This window comes from Balaenoptera musculus, chromosome 10 (assembly GCF_009873245.2).
Source record: "Balaenoptera musculus isolate JJ_BM4_2016_0621 chromosome 10, mBalMus1.pri.v3, whole genome shotgun sequence".
NCBI classification, from domain to species: domain Eukaryota; kingdom Metazoa; phylum Chordata; class Mammalia; order Artiodactyla; family Balaenopteridae; genus Balaenoptera; species Balaenoptera musculus.
This window is the reverse complement of record NC_045794.1, coordinates 9084611-9093204: the sequence shown is the minus strand read 5'-3', so window position 1 is coordinate 9093204 and position 8594 is coordinate 9084611. Positions and strand designations below refer to the sequence as shown.

The 8594-nt window shown below is 38.4% G+C and overlaps 1 non-coding gene across 1 annotated transcript; it reads left to right on the top strand.

Moving 5' to 3' along the window:
* The first annotated feature begins 501 nt into the window (after positions 1-501).
* Positions 502-608, top strand: LOC118902962. The gene has a single exon (XR_005021672.1). It is a non-coding gene; the product is annotated as a U6 spliceosomal RNA (small nuclear RNA).
* Positions 609-8594: the final 7986 nt, after the last annotated feature.

The window sequence follows — 8594 nt, the reverse complement described above, 5'->3', positions numbered from 1 at the left end:
ACCACATATATGGTTTGAAAAGCTAACCCTGGCTGCAGACTACAGCTTGGAAAAGAATTTGGAGGAAAAGCGAAAATGGTTACAGGTCACCAAGTAGGGAGGATACTGTAGAGCATAGGTGAATGGAGGTGGTGACAGAGATAGAGACAAGTTGAGAAATATTTAGAAAAGGGGACAAAAATTGGTGGTGGATCTTGTATGGAATGACACAGAGCTAAAGCTATAGATTTTGTATTGCATGAGTGGTTGGATGGTGGTCTCTAGAGTTAGGATTATCAGATTAATTTTGTTTTGGAAATACTGTACTGAGTGGTGCCTTTAAAATATTTAAATGAAGATGTCATATTGGTAAAGGTGTGAAGCTCAGGAGAGGTCTTGGCAAGACACACAACTTTGTATCATGGCACATAGATAATAATTGAAGCCGCGGGCAAGGATGAGTTTTTATTTTTATTTTTTCCAGTTTTATTGAGGTGTAATTGATGAATAAAATTGTATATAGTGCTCACTTTGGCAGCACATATACTAAAATTGGAATGATACAGAGAAGATTAGCACGGCCCCTGCACAAGGATGACACATAAATTAGTGAAGTGTTCTATATTAAAAAAAATTGTATAGAATTAAAATGTACGGTGTGATGATTTGATATACACATACATTGTGAAATGATTACCACAATCAAGTTAACACATCTGCTGCCTCACATAGTTACCTTTTTTTTTTTTTTTTTTTTAAGTATGAACTTTTCTAAGGAGATAGTATATAGTGAGAAAAGAATCTAAAACAAAGTTAGAGGAATTTTATAACTTCATGGCTAAATGGAAGCATATGCATCTGCAAAGGACATGCAAGGCTTTAACTCCTAGATGGTGGGAATCATGATTTTTATATTCATCCTAAACTCCTAGTAAAATAACTGGTGTAGAAGAGGGACTCAATAAATATTTGATAAATGAAAGAAGTAAGGAGTAGAGCAACCAGAGAGTTAGACTATGAAACAGGTACACACAGTATCATGCAGCCAAAGGAAGAGAGTGTTTTAAGTAGGACAGAATTGTAAATAATGTCCATTGCTTCTGAGAAGCAAGTTAAGATGAAGATTGAAACATATCCACTGACATGTTTCAGCAAGCTGGAAGTCACTGGTTACCCTCGTGTGAGCTGTTTGAGTGGAAGGCTGGGAACAGAAGCCTTGGTTTACAAGCCTTTGTCAGCCTTTGTTTTGATTTTTTCGCCTACCGGTCAATTTTTTCCTTAATATAACTGAGAGCGACTTATGTGTTAATAGTAAAAAACATTTCCTATCCCTTTCTTCTCAAAGTCCAAACAAGAACAACAAGAAAAGAAACAGAAATGCAAACATCATCTCTGATAAAACTTGCAGGACAATTAACAGCCACAGTATATAAGGACTGAAAACCAGCAGAATGGTTAATGACATACAGAAAGGAGAAAAACTTACTCCAGTAGCTGTGCACGTCTGGGGGCAGGGATAGTGGTACCAAATAGAAGTAAGCCAATGGTCTTACAGAACCCTGGCAAGGCTCAAGGACTGTAGACACAAGGCATGCGAAGATTAGACTGGAGGAGGAGTGATGATGGTGGGGAGACAGGTGACTGGAAACAGGTTCATATCCTCCCTTGTTGCAGCAGGAGAGAGTAGGTTTACTGTCTAGAAAAACTGAACCAGAGAGGCACTGGACAGTTGGGGACAACTGTTATGGAAGAAGATACGAGTGAGATGCTATTCAAAAAACAGGACAATCAAGTGAAAGCCTACAAAATAAATGGAGAGATGTCCAACCTCTTACCCTGGCCAGCTCCAAAGCGCCAGCAGTGAGGATTATGCTTGCCAAGCAGGAGATGGGAAGATTCTTCTGAAGACTCAGAGCTGTCTCAGAGACAGCACCTGGAGATAAGTTTCAACAAAATAGTTATCATGCCACTCAATCATCCTACTGTGAGGTACATGATTCTACAAAAATTCTTTCAATGCACATAGAGTTTTCTGATTGTCTTGGTGTCTAACGCTGATGTATGAACAGAAAGCAAAGAATCACCAGACATTTGAGGAAAATCTCTATCAAATAAGACTGAAGTAAAGAAACAGTAAAAGGAGAATTCAGAGGAAACAGACAATATGAGGAGTAGAAGAAACCTTTAAGAAACTGTAATTAATATATTCTGAGGGAACAAGAATACATATTGCATCTTTCAAACAAGAACGGGATGCTATTAAATAAAGAATCAAGCAGAAGATAAAAAGAAATATTGGTCCTTGTAAATTTGGTTGATGAAAAGTTCAATAGAAGATGAAGTTAAGAACTCCTCCATAAAATAGAGCAAAAATGCGAAGAGACAGTCAATAGGCGAGAAAAAATTCAACTAACACAAATTTCAAAGAAAGTAGAATATACTGGGAAAGAAATTATCAATGAAACACTACAACACATTTTCCAGAATTTAAGGATGATCCTCCATGTTGAAAGTGTCCAGTTATTATCCAAAGGCTCACACTTAACATTGCAGGGCCCAGTGCAGGAATACAAATGGAGGCCTGCATACATATCTCTAAACATTCACAAGTTACAAACCAAGATAGACCCTAGGTTCAGGTCATGTTTCCCATGTTGTCTGGCTCCCGAAGCCTGTTCCTTGGAGACTGCCTTTTAGACCAAGCCTAGAGACCAAGGGAGCCATGAGTTCCCCTGGATGGACACTGTCCCTGCAAGCTGGGAGGAGGGAGGGGGCAGGCTGTCTGCTGGAACAGCAGGTTGGAAGCTGGTCGGGCCCAGGACTGACCTGGTCAAGCTCCTGTGGGAACCTGCTGGGCAAGTTTGCCTCCCTCTTGCCTCAGTTCTGATTTAGGATTTCCAGGAATTTTTAAGCACCTCCGCAAACTATACCACTGAGCATAGGAGTGACTGGGAGTGCAGTTACAGTGGGGGGGGCGGGTGGGAGAACCTGTCTGCCTTCATGCTTTTGATTGATCTGAGGTGACTAAATGTAAGCAAAAGTAGCCTTTTTTTTTTTTTTTTTTTTGTCTGATGCCCCAGGGCAGAAGCTGTGAACTTATTCTGAACCTTTACACATTCTCAATCTTGCATACTCAGGCCTTGGGGACCTCATGTTCAATTGTGCCCCTCTCCCACAATTCCTGTTTTTTTAATTTACTTGCTGAACTTTAAAAATATTTTCTAATGAAAGTGAAAGAAAAAAATAATGCCTTTGTTTTGGTGTTTGTGTGGGGCCTCTTTTAAAGTGCAGGCCCCAGGACAGAAGACCCTCTGGGAATACTGAGTGCCCAGTACAAGAAATGGAAAAAAGATCCACATCAACATATATCTAATTAAATGTTAGGGATAAAAAGATGATTCTGAAGTTCTAGTGAGAAAAGCAGTCATATGCAAAGAATTGAGAATCAGAATGATAGTGGAACAACAGTGGAAGTCAGGAATTATGTTGTAAAAATTCTGAGTAAAAATAATTTTAACCTAGAATCTTATATCCAGTCAGATTATGAACTGAGCATAAGCCTAGACTAAAGTCATTCTCAGACATAAAAATCTCTAAATATTTTGCCTCTCACGCACTCATTCGTAAGAAGATATGGTAGGATGTACTTCAAACAAAGAAAACCAAGAAAGGCTTTCTTTAACCCAGGATGTACATCATCCTACTTAAGAAGGAGAAAAGGGAATTTCCAGGACAAAAGCAAATTATCTGACAAGTTTGAGGGTGAAAAAGATTGTGTTGAGAGAGATTTAACAGGTCTGTCGGAGGTTGCAAGAAGACTTAGATGTGAAAGGAAACCAAGCAAATGAAGAAAAAGATGATTATTAACTCCAGGAAAACAAAAAGTTTTTCAAGGAAGGAAATGTTAGTGTAATTTAACTCCACGGAGTAGAGCTGACCTTGGTGATTATAGGATCCACCTATACACAAAATCTTTCTCATTTTAAAACTAGTCACTACCAAAGACTCTTGAGCACCTGGAGCTGGACACCTCAGCGCAGGGCTTGCTAGGAGGAAGCAGACCCATCCCTGTCACTCAGTCCACCTCCATCCAGGTCAGAAACAATTTGGGGAGAGTGAAGTTGTTATCAGAAGCCAAGTGGGAAGTGAAGGACTGGAGGTAGAAGACTTTTTCTTCTCCTCCCCTCTTGGTGCTTTCCCCTCTGTGAAACCAAATGGGAGGCTCCAAGAGACTCACCTGTGAAGGATGGGTCCTCTTCATAGGGCTAAGGCACCTGGCTTCTCCCAAAGCAAGTGATGAGAAAGAGAGAGAGAGGGAGAGAGAGACTGAGATTGAAGAACAAGAGAGAGTGACCAAGACGAAGCCACAATGTCCTTTGTAACTCAGTCTTACAAGTGACATACCACCATTTCTGCCATCAGTGTGCCATCAGTCACACAGGCCAATCCTGATATAATCTGGTAGGGGATTACACAAGACTGTGACTACCAAGAAGTAGGGATCTTGAGTGCTGGCTATCTGACAGTGAAGACTATTAATTTTTTTTAAAAAAGCATGCCTTTTTAGATATCACACCAAAAATACAGTACATGAAAGAAATAGTTAATAAGCCAGATTCTTTAAAATTAAAAACTTTTGCTCTGTAAAAGAGACAGTTAACAGAGCTGGAAGAGGAGTCATAGACTGGGAGAAATATTTGCAAAAGACACATCTGATAAAGGACTGTTATCCAAAATATAATAAAGAATTCTTAAAACTCAACAATAAGAAAACAAACAACTTGATTAGAAAATGGGCCAAAGACCTTAGCGTGTAACTCACCAAAGAAAACATACCGATGGCAACAAGCATATGAAAAGATCCTCCACATCGCACATCACCAGGAAAATGCAATTTAAAACAGCAATGAGATATTACTACATACCTATTAGAATCATCAAAACCCAGCACATTGACAAACCAAATGCTGGTGAGGATGTGAAGTAACAGGAACTCTCATTCATTGCTGATGGGAATTTGAAATGGTACAGCCACTTTGGATGACAGTTTGGCAGTTCCTTATAAAACTAAACACTCCTGACATTATGATCCAGGAATCACACTCCTTGGTACTTCACCCAAAGGAGTTGAAAGCTTTATCCACACAAAAACCTGCACATGGATATTTATAGCTGCTATATTCGCAACCGCCCAAACTTGGAAGCAACTAAGATGTCTTTTAGCAGGTGAGTGGATAAATAAACTGTGGTACATCCAGACAATATGATATTATTCAGTGCTAAAAAGAAATTAACTTTTAAGACACAAAAAGACTCTGAGGACACTTCAATGCATATTACTAAATGAAAGAAGTCAATTTGAAAAGGCTACATACTGTGTGCTTCCAACTTTATGACATTCTAGAAAAGGCAAAATTATGGAGACAATAAAAAGATCAGTGGTTTCCACGGCTGTGGGGGTAGGCAGGGAGATGAACAGGTAGAGCACAAGGAGTTTTAGGACAGTGAAAATGCTCTGTATGAGGTTATAATGATGAATGCATGTCATTATCCATTTGTTCAAACCCACAGAATATACAACACCAAGAGTGAACCTGAAGGTGAAGTATGGACTTCAGATGACTATGATATGTCAATGTGGTTCATCAACTGAAATAAATATACCACTCTTGTGAGTGATACTGATAATGGGAAAGGCTATGCATATGTGGGGACATGAGTACATGGGAAATCTCTGTACCCTACTCTCAATTTTGTTATAAACCTAGAACTGCTCTAAAAAGTATTAGGTCTTTAAAAAAAATCTACCAGAAGAAAAATTTTTTTAACAAGCAGGTTAACGAGATGGATGGTTTTTGTGTATTCAGAGAAGGCTTCAAAGTGGTGAAATTTGAGCTGATTTGAATAAAGTGAGGAAGAATGATTGACAAAGGTAGGAACAAGCTTGGTATGTTGGAGGAATACCAGGAAGATCAGTGGGTCTAGAATGGAGTATAGAATTAAGTAGAGAAGTCAGCAAGTTCAGAGACAGCCAAGCATGTAGGATGTTGGCCACAGTAACAAATTTGGATTTTGTTCTGATGGAATAAAATGGTGGAATGGAAGAATTTTGGAATGGAAGAAGTTTTGGAATGGTGGAATGGAAGAATAATGTGATCTTAAAATGAATGGGGGTGGAGAATAGACTTTTGGAGCAAGAGTGGAGTTGGTATGGGAGTAAGCTAGCAAAATCCTTGACTAGCCAATGCGGGTCGAAATTCAGAGTAGAAGTAAAAGGAGGAAGAAGGCTTCAACTATAATGGGAGAGAAGCCAGAAAATAGGGCTAGAATTGCCTGTGGGTTAGTCACCTTGGTGGTTGTTAAGGTGAGACAGTTCTTTTCTGATTTCCTTGAACTTCTCAGTAAAAATTTTGAGGCCATCAGCAAGGGTAGAAGGTCAATAGTAGAAGTAGGGTTCAATATCTCCTAATACTGAACTGTGCTTGCAATCCTCTTTCAACATGATATATTATTCTTCTAACACAGTGTTGACTAGTTAGATGTTAACTGAAAATTTTTCCTAATGAAATATCTTTGCAGGTCTACATATTTTGTTTTGTGAACCTCACAGAATGAATTAAGAAACTTGTTAATCTTATCTATATTTTAGAACAATTTAAGTAAGAATTATGTTTTTTAATGATATAAAAATTTATATATCAAAATTTGCTATGTCCACTGATGGTGGAGGTTATAGTGATAGGTTGTTGCAGTTGTTTTCCTATAACTTCCATTTCTTTCATGGTTATTTTCTATTCAACTTTTCCTAAGGTTCTTGAGTTAAATTTGGTAATTAACATTATCTTACAATAATGTTAATTTCATTGAAAATTGTATATCAAAATAGCATTTTACGTTATCCTATTCCTTTTTTGTTTTAATTTTTTAATGCCAGTTTTAAAAGATTATTTTAATCTTACAGAAAAGTTGCAAAATTAGTATAGAGAGTTCCTGTATACTCTTCCCCCAGCTTCCCCTTAGGTTAGCATCTTACATAACCGTAGACCATTTGGCAACACTAAGAAATTAACCTCAGCTCAATGTTACTAACTAAAGTACAGAACTTACCTGGATTTCACCAGGTTTTTCCAGTGATGTCCTTTTTCTGTCCCAGGATCTCCTTCAGGATTCCACATTGCACTTAGTCATCATGGCTCCTTAGTCAGGCTCTTCCAATGTATTCCTCAGGTTTTCTTGTCTCTCACGACCTTAACATGACAGAGTACTGATCAGTTATTCTGTAGAATGTGTCTCAATTTGGGGTTTTCTGATACATGCTTATGATTGGATTGAGGTTGTGCATTATTGGGAAGGTGTCATCGGCTGTGCTCTTCTTAGCGCATCATATCAGGGGCACATTATGTCAGTATGTATTATTGGTCATGTTAACCTTCACTTCTTGGCTAAGGTGATACCTACGAGGACTCTCTACTGTAAACTTACTGTTGCTCCCGTTATAAATATTAAATATTTGTGGGAGATACTTTAAGACTATGCAGATATCCTATTTATACACTGATGGAGCTTGCCTGTGGTTAAATACTAGTGTGGTGTTCTAATATATTAAGTGGAATTTTTCTGCAAGGAAAAGTGACCATTTTTCCATTCACTCATTCATCCATTCATTCATTAATCTCAGGAGGGACCTAAGAATACGTATTTTATTCTTTGGGTCATAATCCAATACTATCGTTATTTATTGCATAGCTCAAGTTCTTACTGGCCATTGAGTGCTCTCTGAGATACCTTTTGACATGCCCCATCTCTTTTTCTTTTAAGCAGTTCCTTACTTTCTGACACCCAAGATGTTCTAGCCCTGGAATCAACCATTTCTCCAAGGACCCCTGGTTCCCTTTACTGAAGAATGGCATTTCGAAACCAAGATCCAACAGCTAGGTGGTGTGTTCACGGCTACTAACCTGTCACTGATTCTAGCCCCTCTCACTGAACAGAGTTAGGAAATACATGTACGTATGCTAACTCATACACACATATGTGCATTTATTTCTGTATCTGTTTGTGTATGCATATGCACACACACACACATAAGTGAGAACATGAGTACATACTGATAATTCAATTCCAGTCCAGCAACTCAAAGTTTATTCTAGCCTTCTCCATTTCCTTCTTTTTCTTTTAACTACAATGAGAAACCTGCTTCTCAACTACAATATGTTTACATATTTGTTCAACTCTACAACACCAATAAATTAGTTTCAGAGATCCTGACTCACCTGTCAAAACAGATTTACAATCACAGAACAATGTTTGTGTGTAGCTCTTTTTGTTTTTTGTCTTCACATTATCTGGTCAAAATCCTCTTTGCCAAGGTTACCTAGGTCGGGACCTTTGTTTCTGTTCTGTCAGCATGGTTATATGGTTCATTTGTACTCAGTTATGGTCATCTGTCTCGACTTGCATTTCATCTTAGATTCCCCCCACACCCTGGTTGATTGTGCTTTTATTTATATACAATGAAGTTCATGTTACGGTGTACAGTCTATGGTTTTTGACAAATGCGTAGAAGTGTATGTCTACTGCCGCAGTTCCATACAGCAGTGGTCCCCAACATTTTT